Genomic DNA, 18294 nt, shown 5'->3' with positions numbered 1-18294 from the left:
ATTAAAATGTGATACTAAATGGTCTTAAGTGAATGAACCATGACAGAAAAGGAGTGGAAATTAATGAAGATCCAGTATAAGTGGAAATTTTGTTTCAAAACATAAAACCACAGCTTCTTTCAATCCGTTACTGGAATGCAAGCTCATTGTCATAATACCTGTTTGATGCTTCTCACTGGAAACTTAAAACCAGCCTTGTCTAATTAAATGTTTGCTCTTTGATAAGCAACAGTATGCTAAAGATTAAGCACAGCACAGGCAGCCTTTATGAAGCACTAGCAAAAAATCTGCAATTTCTACCTCCCCTTCTCCATCTATTAAAATCAATTTGTCTTTCAAGTAATTCCCCTCCACACACACACACTTTAACAATCATCTGCATTAATTTAATAGAGGCTGAGGCCTGCATCCTTCTAAGCAAAGCAGAAAAGTTCTCTTCCTAATAGGTGTGATGAAATCTGGCATGCTTGCATCTCTGCTAAACGCTTGTGAAATATTAATTTTGGCAAGAAAAGAAATGACATCAGAGCTGAAACAGCACTGCAGCTAAAACCAACATTCAACAGAATGCCACTATCTGATGTTGTTCAAAAGGCAGTGTCAGTTTTTCAAATCAAAATTTGTCTTTTCCCACCCACCGACCCCTCTGTTATCTGTAATACATCAGTAAGCTTCTCCTGTGCCACTTCATGAGCTCCACTGGAATCAGTAGAAGCTGGCTGAGAAGAAAAAGAGAAGTGGGTTGGTTAACTGTAAGTAACTATATAATAGCAAAGAGGCATTCTAGTGACAGGGGAAAAAAAGGAGATTTAGGGAATAAAAGTCTGTGTAAGAGATCAGAAAGAACTGAATAGGCTGTGAGGAGAGATACATATTGGTTGGACAGTGTCACCAGAGCTACTAACATGAATTTGACCCAACTCCGAGAAGCAGTGGAAGACAGGAGGGCCTGCCGTGCTCTGGTCCATGGGGTTATGAAGAGTCAGACATGACTTTACAACTAAACAATAACAACAAGAGATACATATATGCTGCCATATACTATGGCTTACTGTTTCACACCTGCTACTTCACACCAGGACAATGTGTTTTGTGCTTGCAGGTGGAGTTGTGTGTCTCTTTTTACTTTATCAATTCCAGGCTGCTAAAGGACCTTTACTCATGTGGCTTTGGATCCTGCGAATCCCAAACCATGGATATTTCTATTCCAAAACTCATTTAGAGCTTTTTCTGGTGAGAACCACTGCTGTGGGAAATAGTCCCCACACACTCCCAGTTTATTCTGGATGGAATGGGGCTACTGATAGTGGAGTAACCCCCTTCTCTGTGAAGTTAAATTTCACTGGTAGAGAAGCATTTCAACACAGCCAACCATAGCACAATGAAGGCATTTTACTTGGGATTTTAATGTTAGTAAGCTGTTACCAGTAGAAAATGGTTAAAGCAGGTAAAAGGGAAAGTAAGCATGTGCAAATGAGTGTCCACAGAGGAATGGATTGATCATATTGAAACTCTCCACACTCACTCAGCAGTTTTCAGAAGCTGCCCTGCAGTAGAATTGACTGTAGAATTTTTCACACCTGTTCTCTGGGATCCAACAATGCTCCCAGAAAATTGGGACAATCTCCACTCAGACCTGTATACCTGTACCCTTAAAATCTAAACAAGAGGCCTGACAGATCCTCTGTGTGGCTAGTCTTCCAGACAGGTTATTAGGTAGAAACGAATCCAAATTTGTCAAGAAAACAACCTTTTTGCTAGGATATTTTTCAGAAGAAAAGCTGCATCCTGAAGAAAGAAATGGTCAGTGTTTTCAGTCAACTTAACCTGAAAAGCAAAGTTGTGAGATGAATAAAAAACTTGAAACCTGGCTGCTTGTGAAGAGAACAGGGCCCACAGTGATGCTGTGTGCTGGAGATACAGAGACTGCGAGAAGAGAGAGGAAATTGCAAGCTACAGTAAGGTGAAATATTTTGACCTATGAGGTTTTAGATAAGAAGCCATTCAATCTGTGTTTAGAGGAAGGAGTCTTGAGATCAGACAAAAAATCTAAGGGGGTTATATTGCATTTGCTGGCATGGCTTTTACTGCAAAGTGGGTCTTTTCAGATACCTTATGAAATTAAATTTCCACAGTTGTTCAAAACAAGCAGTCCCAACTTCTGTGCCACCAAGCCACACACACACGTTTCATGGCCTCAGCAAAAAGAAGGGGGCTTCCAATGGCAGCTTACCTGGAAGCAGGCTTTGTAGTAGCAGGAGGAACCACAAGGACCAGCCAGAATTATGACTGTGTGCTCACAACCATGGTGAGATCTTATGAAGTGCCCTATTGGGTCCCTTTTTTGGGGAGAAATGCGACATAAAAATAAAACTAATAATACAGTATTTCAAAACTATGGATAATAAAGAAATCACAGGAGATACAATTCTAGCATCTCACATGTTTTAGGTTGGTCTTGGGCCTATTTAAGGCTTTAGTACACACAAGTCAGTCTCAGTCTTAGCCAGGTGATACACCCTTTTGACTTCATGACTTAATAGTTTTCCTGAATTATCTCAGGCTGAAGGGCCACAGCAGGAAGAAGCTGAGGTTGCTTTCTGCTTCCCCTTGAAGGTGCAACCTACTGGACTTTTTATTGGAGATCCTTCGCCAACTGAATTCATCTTTTTTTAAATCCACAACTAGAACTTTTCATCCTTTCAAAAAAAAAAAAAAAGTCAGCAGATAGCTTAAGGCTCTCTGGAGCCCTGATTCCCTTTTCCTTCTTCCTTGCTCCTTCGTTGTGAAAACTGGCTCTTGGTCAGTCATGCAACTGTAATGCCAAGAAAACAAAATTCTCTTGCCATTTGATGCATTCCCCAGCATCTTGGCTCCCTAAAGGTTCCCCTTCACATGCAAAACTAAGCCAAAGTGAGAGATGCATAAGGCAAATCAAGGTGTGCAGAATGGCTTCTGCTGAAAGCTATATATTAATATGAACAAGGGGCGCAGGAGCTCTTGACTTGCAAAGTACACAGTTGTGTCTTTCCATAGTCCGTTCCCTCCCCTGCTTCTGGGAATGTTCTCATAGTGTTTGATTATTATTTGTTCTATTCTTCTCTACAAAGTCTTTTCTGGAAAAGTCAGACATTATCTCCACAGCCTCCATGTAGGCATCTGAAAGGCCCGCCACTTCTACTGAACAGTATCCCAGATACATACCAGTTATCCTTGGTTACCATGCTTTCTCCTCACAACCCCGGAATAAAAATGTGAGGCAGTAATGTGGGTTAAATACGGGCCACACTTTACTAATATACAATCAGATCCAAAATTGGACCATTCTTTTTTCAAAACAGAGGGGGCCTGCTGTAATGTGGAAACAGTTAAATGACGTGATTAATGAAAGGGCGAATCCCCGGCCCCAGGTTCCTGCAATCTTAAGGACAGCAGGAACCCTGCTGGCCCCCCAGACCTCAAGCCCCATTTAATCAAGGGCTGTTGGTCTGGAAGTGGCCCAGTGCATCTTCCCGCCCCAGGCACTGTAATCGCACGATCCGCAGTGCTGGGTGGTCGGATGCGCTGTTGGCTAACTTGAAATTACAGCGGGACCCACTGAAAATACCTTTTGTTTCCGCACTACCCACCAGTGTGACCAAAAACTTATTCCACCCCAATGCCAACAACCTTCTTCCAGTGTGGGATAGGCAATACACCCCCCAATCCAAAGGCCAATCAGGATGAAGGTCAAAATTCCTATCCAGCCCCTTAACGGTGACCAGAAAATCTCACACTAGAAATAGGGAGGGCAGGTGAGTGCCCAAAAAGAAGAGGGCGGCCCTAGAAAGGAAAACTGCGGAAGTAGCCTGGCTTTCCCCTCCTACTCATGAATCACAAGGCAGTAATCCATCTCACGATATCCCAGGTGGTGGGCAAAAGCCAGCTTCGTTGTATGAGGACCAAGGTCTCTCCAATGGCTGGAGCCTTTGTCAAAATAATTTGGCTTGGACTGGCTTTACTACACAGACAGCAGCCCATTCTCTAGTAGGATAAAGCCAGGATTACATTAGGAAGTGGTTCCTCCACCTCCCATTTCACTTAAATTTCTCCAACCATTTGTGTCCCAGAACATGGAGAAGTAGTCTGCAGAGGCGTTAGGAAGATGCTGAAAAGCATGGCATGGCATGTCACATTGTTACTGTCCTTAACATCGAAACTATCCAAGTATACTGTAGGTGGTTTGTGACCAGGGCATGATACCACAAAACATCATGGTGAGTTGTTTCTCAGTAATTGGATCATGAGATTGGATGGCTTTCAAGAAAAGATTGCTACATGGCCTGAGGCTAATGTTCATTATTGCCAAAATAAGTCAACATCTGAGGGAAAAGAGCAGATCCTAGATTTAATGGTTTATCTCTTTTTCAAGTCAACATGGCCAAATCCCCTGTGCTTTCCTATATGTGTTATGTTCTACTCCCTCCCAGGGAGGAGACTATTTCTACAATTAATTTCAGAAGTGATACATGTGACTTTCTCATTTTTGTATTTGCATTGTTTTTCTGTCTGATGTGCTTGAGAACATACACACTTTGATTTAATTGCAATGCTGAACTAATCCACATCAAGGATTCCTTTTTTGTGCACAATTTAATCAATGGGGCATCTATATTCCAACATCTGAGTTGAATATTGTATGGCAGGAATTAATAAGCATTCTTAATTTAATCTTTCTTTTTCTTAGTCCATCACTTGTTTCTGTTGTGAATGTGCTTCTTTACAAAGAATAATACTTTGTTACCCCAGTGCTGAGAAGGAAATCTGTTTATGCGAATATGCTTTGTACACAAATCAAAAATGGCATCAGCATGTGTTTGCACCTTGAAACATGAAGATGGCCAAAACTGCATACATACAGTGGAACTGCTGGATAGCTCAGTGGTTTAGGTATCTGGCTGTGAGACCAGAGGGAGTTTGATTCTCCACCGTGCCTCCCAGATAGCGGCTGGATGTGATGATCCACAGAGTATCTTCCAGCTCTGTAGTTCTAAGACGATGATGTGCATTCGAATAAGGATTCCCATCCATTTTTTCCCCATTGACCTGGGAAGGAGTGCATATGAGTGTACTGCCTAATACACATGTTAGTATCAGTGAAACATTTGCATTTCCTCATGAAGTGGAAGAATTGCTTCCATGTACAGATATTTTGTCCAGAGCAGGTGACTCCCCTGCCCCAAATTTTATGTAAGATACTTCTTTGACCTTTTTCTATAATTTGATGGGAGTAGCTATATTTAGATTTACTTCCTATCACTCTAGGAAACTTCAAAAAGGGATAAAAATGCCAGCCTCTAAAAAAAGTGAATATTTAAAAGATTAATATGGTACAGCGGTTGCATAATATAATGTATATGAAAAGTTTAACGTCCTATTCAGTGATCAAGGATTTAAACAAGGACATGGAAATGACAGAAAATTAATCTGCTCTCCTGATTATGACTGTAATAAGAAAGGGAATAGTTCTTGATATTAGTCCCATAGTTGAAAATACAAAAGTTTGGAGGCAACAGAACACCAGATTGTATTCAGGATCTCAGGTGCCAGTAAAAGGGGATACGACACCTCACTGAGTGCTGAGAACTGATTCCACTCTCTCTGTCTAAATGTGCTTCATGCCACTGATTCTGAGGAACACCCTACACACTGTAAGAATGCAAAGCTATATGGCGTATGAAGAATGAGTATTGAAACTTGGGAATTGTGTTGTAGCGGTAATGAAGGATCATTAAACTGAATCCAAGCTAGAAGAATCTTAATAAAACCAATCATACAATAACAAGCAGCCTGCCGTTTTGTAGTATTTTGTTAGTAAACACTTCCAAATCATTAATGAAAAGCAGAAAGAAGAACGTAAGGAACTCTGCTTTATGGCAAATATGTTCCAGGAGCTCTGTTGTTGTTGTTGTTGTTGTTGTTATTGTTGTTGTTCAAAAACAGCAGGCACAGTCAATCAGAACAATAAAAATATTGACTGGTATTATATAATAGATACAAGTTTTAACCAAAAACCTAAGTATCTGTTAAATATCAGCGCAGTATGTAATAATACTGCCTTGTTTTGTAGCTCTGATGGTGTGATTTCTGAGATCTGCAACTGCATAATGTGTGAAATTTCTTGGTCCCAGTGACTTACAGGGACCACTGAAATGTGTTTCATCCACAAGTGAGATGTTTCGATTGGCAGGTCTCTGTATATTGTTAGTTTTTCCAATTTTTTATTTTCAAGTCTGGCATCCCCTGGAATTGCAATGTCGATGATTATTCTATCACTACTATGTCTGGTGTGTCATGTTAAATGTGTCTGTCAGTTTGGATCTGGAAATCCCACAAGATCTTAACTTTGTCATTTTCTGAACATTTCCTGTATTTGATGTTCCCGTGGATTTTTGGAGGCTGGCAAGTTAACAGAATTTGTCCGTTAATAATACGATCCAATGTATAAGATGACCCCCCCCCCCTTTTCTAACCCTCAAATTAGAAAATTTGGATGATGGCACTCCATTCATGGCTGCTTCAGGATCAAAGGGGTGCAAGTGTGCCGCCCTTTCACAGCTGTGTTACCCACTTCCTAAGCCCGGCGGGGCTTAGGAAGTGGATAAAGCTGCTGTAAAAGGGCAGCACAATTGCACCCCTTTGATCCTGAAGCCTTTCATGTCTGTTTCCGGATCAAAAGGGTGCAATTGTGCCGCCCCTTCACGGCTGAGTTCTTAGGAAGTGGGTAACGCAGCCATGAAAGGGTGCCACAACTGCACCCTGTGGCTTCACAAAAGACAGGGAAAGTGGCTGCCTTCTGAGTATAAAACGACCCTCAATTTTTTGTCTAATTATTTAAGTAAAGTGTCAATTTATACACTAAAAATATGGTATATTTTTGCACAATAACCAATACACTAATTTTGCCACTCTATCATGTCTAATTTTGTAATCTGAACAATCTTTGGACATTCACAGCTGAGGTGTGACACAGTTTCATCTTTTTCTTAGCAGAGTTGACATTTGTTGTTAGCACTAATTCCTTGGATCTTAGCTTTCATCGGTTTGGAGTGCTTGTTCTTGTACATCAAAAATCAGCTCTTGGTTTCTTTCTTAAGGGTCCCCAGTTTTATCCTTGCCCATGTTGAATTATGATCATGCTTCCCATCAATATTTATCAGGTGTTCTCCATGTAGTGGTTTATTTTTCCAGCTTTTCAATTTATTTTCAAATTGTTGTTTCTTATATTTATCCTTTATTTCTGTTGTTTTCAAAATATTTTCCATTTTCACTGACTCAAGTAATTTTTCTCTGCTTGTACCAATATAATCATTTAGGCTTCTTTTTTCCTCCTCTACTACCTGCTGTATTTGCAGTAATCCATGGCCTCTGATTTTTCATGATGATGTTTAAAGAACTCCAGGCACAGTCAAAATTATAAAAACATTGACTGGTATTATATAACAGATACAAGTTTTAACCAAAGCCCTAAGTATTTGTTAAATATCAGCGCACTATGTATGCTGTTCCTGATATTGCTGGGTTTTGTAGCTCTTATGGTGGTGTGATTTCTGAGATCAGAAACTGCTTATAGTACTGTGTAAAAGTTCTTGATATTGTTTCCAAAGCCCCAATGACTACAGGGACCACTGAAGTGTGTTTCTTCCAGAGACGAGATGTTTCGATTGCCAGGTCTCCGTACTTGGTTAGTTTTTCCAGTTCTTTATTTTCAACTCTAGCATCCCCTGTAATTGCAATGTCAATGATCCAGACATTTCTTCATTCTATTACTATTATGTCTAGTAGTAGTAGTAGTAGTAGTAGTAGTAGTAGTAGTAGTAGTAGTAGTAGTAGTAATTCTGAACAATTGATTATTCTTATTTCATAATGTGGTTTTATGGTGGACTCAAACTGCAGGTCATTCAGAATTCCATAATCAAAGGAGGAATTGGGATTCAGAGAACTGCTGAAATGTTATAGCAAAAGGTTCCAGAGCACATATGAGTCCAATACAATTTTTGAGTGAGAAGCAGCTTCCTGTTCCTAACTGTTATTATAGCACTATTCTTGCATTCATCTGAAGAGGTCTAAAGTTCAAAGGCTGGTGAGCACATGGGCATGGCCATAAATACAAGGCCCTCAGTGGGTGCTCTTACCTTATGAGAGACTCTGCATTACCAGAGTTTCCAGTCGTGGCAAGGCTATATCCATAGTCTCTTAGAGGAATTTTTAGTTAGCAGAACATAAAGCACAACAGCCAGCTACAGCACAGGGGAAACATGAAGGAGAATAGCTAAATGTTCCAGCTTCTACCCAGCCATTTTTGTTCTCACAATGACTAGATCTGTGTATATAAAAACCATTCCAAAAGTAGCTTAAGTAGAAAAGGAAAACCATATTTACTTACAATTGTGTAACTTCAGTAACAATCAGAAAAATGAAAAAGGATAAAGAAAGAAATTGCAATCTCAACTATCCTGAAAGACTGAAATCCACCATGTTGGTCACATGGTCAGAGGTGAGAAGCAAAAGTTTACATGTCTGCTCAGTTGAAAGGCAGAGAAGAAGAAAGGAAGAAAACAAACAAGTGGAAGCAAACACAGGGATTAAAACACACACTTTTAAGACTTAAGGGCCAGGAGAGGTAAATCAGTCATTTCTTCTTTTTCCCCACATTTGAATTTTTAAAACCTTCAGGGTTTTTTCCATCATGAAATAATGAGTTAAAAATATTATTATCCATCTCTAGCTATGGCCCCCAAAACAAAATAAGAGCAAACTAATTTGCAACATGTGGAGCTGAAGGAACATTGTCATGAGCAAAACAAACCACTGGATAGCTCAGTGGTTTAGATCTCTGGCTGTGGAGCCAGATGTGGGGTTCGATTCCCCACTGTGCCACCTTGACAATGGCTGGACTCAGTGATCTAAAGGAACCGCTTCCAGCTCTGCAGCTTGAAGATCCTTTACCTTGTAAGGAAGTTCCATGTCTAATTGTAAATTCGGTGCCTCATAATTATGAATATTCCATTGTCTATAGCAGATGTGGTGAACAACTCCAACAATGCTTACTGGCTAGGATTGCTGGGAGTTGCAGTCCAACCCCAATTGCCCATCTCTACCCTATAGGACTCGCTGTGCATAACATAATGGAGGTCCATGCATGCATGCATGCACTTGAAGAGTTTTAAAGCTTTTCTTATAATTTGATTTTGTATAGACACCCAGTGGGAAGAGATCTTACCTTTGTGCAATTCTCTTCCTCTTTGAACTTTAAAAGGAACAAAAAAAACTGCTGGAACTTAGAATTAAGTTACACTCCTACTTCAATTAATCTTGGATAATTGTCTACTTTCAGCTTGGAGCTGGAAGGGAGCATTAAAAAGAATCAGGACCTGTTGTGGCTTTGAAGTGCTCACAGGTCTCACAAATGACACTCTCCTTCACCTTCATACAAACCACAAACTGCTTTGTCCCCCACGAGATTCCCTTTCAAACCCGTTTTTCTAAATTAAGAGCTTCCCTCCCCCAAGCTTTGAATGAAAAGCCTTTACATCATGGCATCTTTCTATGCTTTCATCCTGCTTCACACATGCCTTAAAGGAAAATCTTTGCACTTCAGGGGGAATATTTCCAACTTCTTTGTGTTTGTTTAACGTTTCCATGTCTTGCACATTTACATTCTTTCTTCACTGAAACCTGTGTGTGCTTAGTCCCATGCAGAATTTCAGCCACAGATGTTTGGTCCTCAAAATTCCTCAATTATTTTATGTCATTTACATGGACTATCAGAAAGTCAAACAAGTGGGTCCTAGATGAAATCAAGCCTGAACTATCTCTGAAGGCAAAAATGTTGAAACTGAGGCTGTCCTACTTTGGGTACATCCAATCTACATGTTCACACATATAAAATCAGAACCATGTTTAGAATGCTTGCAAAGAGTTTTTCAAACCCCCCCCCCAAATCGGAGAGTTAATTACCAATTTATTAACAGCAGCTAGACTAATAATAGCTAGGAACTGGAAATCAAAATTGGAATTTCAAATGGAAGAATGATATAATGAAATATGGAACATTGCTATAAATGATAAGTTAATTTGTAAAGGTTAAGAAAGGAGAGATGAAAAATAATAATTTTTATGGTATATGGGGCAGATTTCTTGAATGTATGCTAACAAGAGGAAAGGAATCAATGCAGTTCTGGAGAAGAGGACATTAAAGGAAGAAGAAGAAGAAGAAGAAAGATAAAGGAAGAAGACGACTACTGCAAGAGGTCCCGATTAGGGTGGTGGGGAACACAGTTGATTTGTATTTTGCTTTATGTATTTTATGTTTATTTTGTAGTTTATCTAATAAAATTTAAATTAAAAAAAAGATCTAAGCAGAAGGGACACAATGAAAGTGACAGATTTTATTGTCCTTTGAAAACTAAGGAAGGAGTGTCACCAACCTGACCTCAAAGGCAAAGAAAAACCACCATTTGAGAAAGTTGAGACCTGGAGTTACCTTTGGTCCCACATTGAGAGTGGTGCAACAGGGTGGGAAATGGTGCCCACCATGTGGTGCCATGCGAAAGGGACCTTGGGAAGGCCTGTGCTGGGCCCAAGAGCAAAAGCCAACCCCAAACTGGCTGACTCGGTGGCTGGAGGTGGGGCTTCCTGCTGGCAGACCTGAAGGGAGGGGTTTCCACTTCAGTCCTCCAGCATGGCATAAGAAGGGGAGTGCTGAGGTCACAGTCTCACCAATGCACTTTCCCCCAACCCACCCACCCTGGTGTTTGCACTAGTTCACAGGGCGCTCTGGGGCATGGTTTGTTCCTTTTTTGGTTTTTGGGGGGCATTTCTATTGGTTTTGTTTCACTTGTCACAACTTTATGGCATTTTTGGGGCATTGGGACGGATCCAAATGGTTGTTAGGGCAGCAGGTGGGGACTTGCATGCACGGGTGGGGAAGAATCGCCCCTGCCTCTAGATGGCAGTGGAGTGATGGAGTGCCATATGTCTGTCTGGTCTCCAGACAGAACTGCCACCACGAGTGGTCTCTCAGGGAGACGGTGGTCTGCACTGGTGGAAACATGCCCCCCCCCCGATGAACTGGATCAAACTCAATGCTTGGCCAGAACAACTGCTGCTGTAATCAATAAAGTTGTGACCTCGTTATCTTAATTACAGTGTGTATGTCAATCATTCATAAACCCAGCTGGCTTAGCAGTAGTCCATCAACCCTCCCCCCCCCCAACCCTCCTGGCTGTTGTGTTCCTTTTGTATAAAAGCAGAATGCAATATGACGCTAATATCTTTTTTAAAAATTATTTTATGAGTTAGGTGTAGGGATAGGGGACAAGGGGACATGAGATAACAGGGGGTGCAAATCAACATGAACATTTTAAAATACTCATTCTTATCTGTTACATTTCAAAGATACATAAGTTCCTGGTATTACTTAGTTATGATATGTATTATATTTCTAAATTAAACATGGGCTTTCAATTATCAAATATTAATTTACATTCTATTTCTGAGCCAGTCATAAAATTTATGTCAACAATCCTCATGGTTCATCTTTCTTGTCAAGTCTAACCGTTCTGATAATTTATTTACTTCCACCGTATCCAGAATTTTTGCTATTAACTCGTCTTGAGATGGATTCTCCGAGTTTTGCCAATGTTTAGCAAAGAGAATTCTTGCAGCTGTCAAGATATGGATGGCAAAATATTTTTTTTTCACTGGTTCTATTGATTCCAGAATTATGTTTACAATTCAGGGGTTACTGTTATATGAATCTCTAGAACCTCTTGCAAAAGAATTTCAACTATTTTCCAATATTTTGGGGCTTTCCCTCATGTCTACCACATATGGTAAAAAGAACCTTCTTTTTGTTTGCATCTCCAATAAAGGTTTGAAACTTTTATATCCATTTTGGCTAGTTTTGTGGGAGTTATATACCATCTATAAAACATTTTATATATGTGTTCTTTAAACGCTATTGACTTGGTAAGTTTTATATTGTTCTTCCATATTTGTTCCCACTGATCCAAGCTTATATTGTGCCCAATATTTTGTGACCACTTTATCATGCATTCCTTGACCACCTCCTCCTGGATATCAAAATCTAATAGAAAATTATATAAGGCTTTAATATTTTATTTATTTATTTAACTTATATGCTGCTCACACTACCCAGAGGTCTCTGGGTGGCTTACAACAATTAAAATAATGTACAATAAAAAAGATAAAACAATTAAAATACATTTAAAATATACTTATCTTTGGTATCTAGGAGGATTCTGTCAAAGGGAGCATTATCTACATAAAAACCTTGTTGCTTATCTTTGCAATATCTTGAAATTAATTGAGAATGTGGCCACCAATCCATATCAAATCCCTGCGCTACTAGTTCATCTTTGTTTTTCAATGTCCCATCTGGGTTTAGTACTGCTTTATAGCTTAAGATTTTTTTTGTTTTGTCCCAAGTTCAGAAGAGAAAATGTCTCCATTGGTGTTACCCAACATGGTATTTTAACATACATCTGAATTTTAGTCCATGACCATAGTAAGGATTTTCTCAAGATATGATTATTAAATTGTTTAAAAACGTTCGCTCTACTACTGTATACTAAAGAAAGGTGTGCCACCCCCATTTCAAATCATGACCTTCCAATCATGACCATCCCGCAGGGCTTAGGAAGTGGGTAGTACAGCTGTGAAAGGACAGCAGGATTGCACCACTTTGATCCTGAAACAGCCATGAAAGGGCAGCAGGATCAAGGGGTGTGCACGCACCACCCTTTCATGGTTGCTTCAGGATCACTTAATTATTTAAGTAAAAAGTGCAATTTTATACACGGAAAAATACTGTACTTACTAAATCTGCAGACATAGGTCTCCTGGCATCTGTCATCACTATGACAGCTCTCTTTGGACATTTTAGTATTTACTGCACATGTCTTCTTACTCTGTTCAGAGGAAACCAGAGTAGTATCAATGCAGACACCTGATTATGGGCTCCTTAACTGGTTGAAATAGCTAATAGCCAACTCAGTTGACACTAGATCAACTAAACTACTCCAAATACAAACTCTTTCCAGTACAGCATTGTTGGAAATTGCTTAGGAAGACCACACTCTGGACTAACTCATGACAAATTGGTATCTATGTTTCTGTGAAGATTCTCAGTCATCCAGGTGTGGTTATCTGGAAGTAGAGTCATGGCAACTGGACTTTTTTTTTGCTAGGTTGAAACGTTTCGCTACTCATCCAAGTAACTTCTTCAGTCTGAGGAGAGTTGGTAAGAGATCCTTGATATATCCTCCATGTACGTTTCACTTCTCCCTGATCTGAATAGGCTCCTTAGAAGGACAAAGGACTGGGGGTGAGGGATAATCCCACTTCTGCAGTCCTTTTCCACCCATTGTCAAGGGTTGTTGACATTTCGCTACTCATTCAAGCAGTTTCTTCAGTCTATTCAACTGGTATCTATGTTCTTTGGTTGAAGAAGACTTGGATCTGGCTATAACTCTTCATTTTCTATGCTATTTCATTTTCAAGTCTTCTGACAGTAGAGCTTAACCAGCAGAACAGTTCTGCAGGCATACCACTTTGCCACCAGAGATCAATGGGCAGATGTAGGTTTTGCTGGCAGCTGGAATTTCTGCTGCCACAAGGGATTTGTGCCTCACCCAAATTCTCTACAGAATGTACACTCGTGAGATATGATTGCATTGTCTGTTCCTCACACCCACATTTTCATTCTAATTCACTCCTGAGTTCTCCCTTAAATCCACAAAATCACAATATTTTTTTTCTGATCTAAGGCTTTGCTGCAAGGATGGACTGGATCAGCTACTAGCCCCCCATAAATAATCCACAAGCAATATGTCAAAAGCAGACATAAGATTCACCGCAGATGCCTTTAGCCCAAAGTCCCAAATGATTCAGCAGAGTTATTTTTATAAGTTGATTTGTTAGGATTCTTGTGTTTATTCACTTGGGTTGATTATTGATTATGTGACATGACAGTTTGTGATGTCTTCATATAGAAACCCTTCAGTAGCAAGAAGTCGTGTCACATTAGATTTCTGGCAAAATGCAGTTGTTTTTTTTCAACATAGTGTCTTTCCATATGCCTTTCAATTTATAATGTTTCTTCCCAAATCTGAGTCTTAGATGATGATGGAACAAATTGCTGTCCCAGTTGGTTTTTAGAAGCACTTTACTGACTGCTTCCATTGCACTTAATCATGTATTTTTTATATAGAGGAATGGCCACCTGGTCTACAGCCTGGTCTTGAGGCCCACAAACTCTGGGCATACCTCAGTGTGAGTACTAAAGCTTCAAGTAGAATGTCTGCAGAATTCCAGTTCACCATTGTAATAGTTTTGCGTATTTGCCAATAATCTCATTTGTGTTGCATTTTTGGTTAAAAACCTCTAGCACTGCAGCAGAAGTGTAGGGACTTACAGAGTAGAATTAGCTTCAAGTCCCCCTCAGAGTAGACTACTCCTTTTTGTCTCATCAACTGGCACTTACAGTTTCAATAACTCTCTGAGATATTAGTAAGAGAAAGAATAAAAAGTTTCATTTACTCACAGTTGAATAGATAAAAAAACAGCATACTGTACAAAAATGACTGCTTTATAGCAATGGGACTCAACAGATTTTCAGCATGCTTCCAGCAGACTCTTGGAGACTACATTTTTAATGACTATCTAACTGCATAACTACCTTATTGACTAAAAAAGAGGGGAAAAGACACTTAAGCAGAGAGGCATGACTGTCTTTGAAACCAGAGGCAGGGGAAAAATAGGTTACTACTAGACTGATTGACAGCCACCCCAGTCTAGAAAGGTCCCTCCCAGTCAAACCTGCTAAAGGCAGCATGCAAGGTTGAAATAGCTCCAGCATTTTGTAACAGACCTTTCCATGAAACCTTGCTGTTGCCGTTGGATTGAAAAGAATGACTGTGTGTTGGTGAATGTGGTTGATGAGCAAAAATCAATGCATTCTGCTTGGTCCATATAAGACCTGTTGCTCCCACACTATGATCTGGAATGAACATATATGAAGCAAATGAGACCAGCTGTGGGTAAGAGCCAGAGCCACCCTTTGGGCTCTGCTCCTCTCATGCCAGCTCATTTATGTGTGCAACCTACAGCTGCCTGCTGCTGCTTGCATCACACACCACTGTCTGTGTTTTGCTGCCTGTCTCAGGCAAGAAATAATGGCACCTTCTCCAACCCCCTTGGTGTGTTTTTTTAAAAAATCAAGTCATCCATGACATATGATGAACTAATAGGGTTTCCATGACATGTGACATTTTAAAGGACTGGTTTTCCTATTGTCACACTCTCCATCTCAAGTCTCCATTGTTGACCAGGCATTTGAACTCAAGTCTCCTGAGTCCAACGTCCTTAAAGACGAAATCAGATACAGTACCTGTATCTATGTCAGGTCTAAAATCTACACTCTCCACAATATATTGGTGCACAGCCTGAGGAAAACTAGCTTAGAATTAAAACTTTAAAAAAATATTTTTAGTGATGTAATAAAAGTATCACCACCGCCCAGAGTGGTAGAATATACCAGATGGGCGGGATATAAATCGAATGAAGAAAGAAAGAAAGAAAGAAAGAAAGAAAGAAAGAAAGAAAGAAAGAAAGAAAGAAAGAAAGAAAGAAAGAAAGAAAGAAAGAAAGAAAGAAAGAAAGAAAAAATAATAATAGTAATAGTAGTAGTAGTAGTAGTAATAATAATAATAATAATAATAATAATAATAATAATAATAATAATAATAATAATAATAATAATAATAATAGTAACAATTCACCCTTCTTTATATTATATAAGGACCATGCAGCTTTGCTTTCAGTATTTGCTTTTTAAGTTTTCAGAGCCACTCAGTCAGGTCTCTGTCCATAAAAATTGGCTTCTCATAGGTATGTTAAGATGTGTTCCACATGTTTACAGTTATATCTCTCTACAATGTGCAGTAGTAAACCTGAGCTCAGCAAAATCTAAAAATTTATTCCATGTGCGTGTATAGTACACTTCTTTCTGGAGCTCCTGGTGCCATCTTTCCCTGATTGTCACCTCAGCCTTCCTGCCTCCATCTTAGACTCTTTTACCTTCTTTATGGATTTTTATTGTTTGTTTGTTTGTTTGTGTCTTTTTTGGCCCTTCTCTATTTTGGATTCTTTTTGCTGCTGCTCCCTGCTGGAGTCAAAGAAAGAGAAGAGAAGGCATCAAGTGGTGTTCAGGAGATACATTTTACCATATTCTAGTAGTTTTGGTTGGGGGCAGGGGCAGGTTGATTGTACATATTTGTTGCCTTTATTTTCTTTCTTACTTTTCTGTTTATTTTGGGTAGTGTGGACAGGGTGTTTTTGCTCCTTTGCCAGCCCCCTGTGTGTGTGTGGGAGGACTCACCCTGTTTGACTAATTTAAAACCAAACTTCTAATTTTGCTAATTCATTATGTATTTATTCTGTTAAAGATGTATACTTTAGTGGGGTTTGGGGGGGTTTGTTTTCTTTTCTTCCCTGTGGGGCTGTGTGGGCCACAGGATGGCCATTGTGATTGTGCCACTTTGTTACTGGGTTTTGTGGGTGTTTGTTGTTGTCAGATGGCATAAATTTGGACATTACGTTTATTTTTCCTGGAGCTATGGACTTGGGCAGTGCCAAGCAAGAAAAGCAACAAGTCTGTTATGTTCAGTGATGATGATGGTGAATGTGATAACGGAAACCAACAGCTGCAGAAGTCTAATGACATTTATATTTATATTTATAACCTGCCTTTCTCGCAAAAGGATGCATGGTGCATCCTTTTGAGTTCTTTGGGGTTTGGGGAGTGCTAGAAAGCAAAAATGGTGAAACACACATGAGAAACCTGGAAGAAGCTTTCTTTTTAATGAAAAACACAAGGGCTTGTACAGGAAAAAAAAATGCAAAAACTAAAGAAGCATCTCCTGAAAGAAACTCAAAATGAAAGAAATACAAATGATTTCAGTGAGCACATCACTAAAAGGTTTTTTTTTCATTATTTAAAAAATGTACTAAAATTGGGCTTGGATTTTGGAAGCAGGTCTGTCTTTCCAAGGTACTGGAATGAGCATATACTGCTGCCAGACTCCGGGAGACTGCCCACAACTGGTCTAAATAATGCTCCATTGCCAGTGAATGAAAACATTTACTTCAGCAATCTGGTTAATGCTAGGTGGTTAGAGGGATGTAGAGAAGAGTTTTAATACCAAATAGTCCTTTTATAGCAATAATAAAGGCACAGTAGGACCTCCATATCCACAGAGATCGGTTCCAAGCCCCTCCCCCAGATACTCAAAAGTACGGGAAGTAGCAAACACGTAGAAAATACAGCAGGATCCCTGTACTGTGCGGAACAACAACAATAATTAAAACCTCCCACCCTCTTATAGTTCAGCTGCTCAACAAGCCCTGCCATTGTCGGGCCTCTTCCAAACTGAGGTGGTGGTGGCAACTCTCTGTCTGTCTGTCTCTCTCTTTTCCCCCTGAACTCAGAAAAGGAAAAGCTCACTTTTTTGCACACACACACACACATTTCCATCCAAAATCGGTGGGGTGGAGTCAGCCATTCCATAGGCTGGGGTGTGTGTGAAGAACAGAAGGGGAGGAGTGGGCAGCAGGCAAAGGGTGAGAGGCAGTTAGGTCCTTCTCTTTCTCACCCTCCATCCCTGAATGCATTGGAGATCTGTGCCTCTGTTGGAAGAGTGCAGATCCCACCCCAAAGCTGCTGCTGTCCCTTTCAACCTCATCTCCCCAGAAGATGGTGTAGGAGCACCCACACCTCACCTTGGCTGAGAGCCCAGCCCAACCTGGCAGGGAGACCTCAAGTGGGAGGGAAGAAACCGGGATAATCCCCTGTCCCCTGCTGGGCCTAGCAGGAAGTTCTTCCCCACATCCGGCCTGGCCTAGGCATTCTGAAAACATGGCCTGGATCCAAGGAATGCATCTGCCAGAGTTTAAACAGCTTCTAGAGATCTGATTTAATTGACTGTAGCTGACTGAGGTTGAGTTGAATAGAATATACTGATCCAGCAGATATGGGGATGTTGTTGTTGTTGTTGTTGTTGTTTAGTTGTTAAGTCATGTCCGATTCTTTGTGTCCCCATGGACCAGAGCACGCCAGGCCCTCCTGTCTTCCACTGCCTCCCAGAGTTGTGTCAAATTCATGTTGGTAGCTTTGATGACACTGTCCAACCATCTCATCCTCTGTCGTCCCCTTCTCTTGCCTTCACACTT

At 40.2% G+C, this 18294-nt stretch overlaps 1 long non-coding RNA gene across 1 annotated transcript; it reads left to right on the top strand.

The window, feature by feature from the left end:
- The first annotated feature begins 364 nt into the window (after positions 1-364).
- Positions 365-15738, top strand: LOC144589598 (uncharacterized). The gene is made up of 2 exons (XR_013545806.1): positions 365-1963; positions 7647-15738. It is a non-coding gene; the product is annotated as an uncharacterized LOC144589598 (long non-coding RNA).
- The last annotated feature ends 2556 nt before the right edge of the window (positions 15739-18294 follow it).

The sequence above is a fragment of the Pogona vitticeps genome, chromosome 5, assembly GCF_051106095.1.
Source record: "Pogona vitticeps strain Pit_001003342236 chromosome 5, PviZW2.1, whole genome shotgun sequence".
NCBI classification, from domain to species: Eukaryota; Metazoa; Chordata; class Lepidosauria; order Squamata; family Agamidae; genus Pogona; species Pogona vitticeps.
The sequence above is the reverse complement of the archived record's forward strand: the minus strand, read 5'-3'. Positions and strand labels throughout refer to the sequence as shown.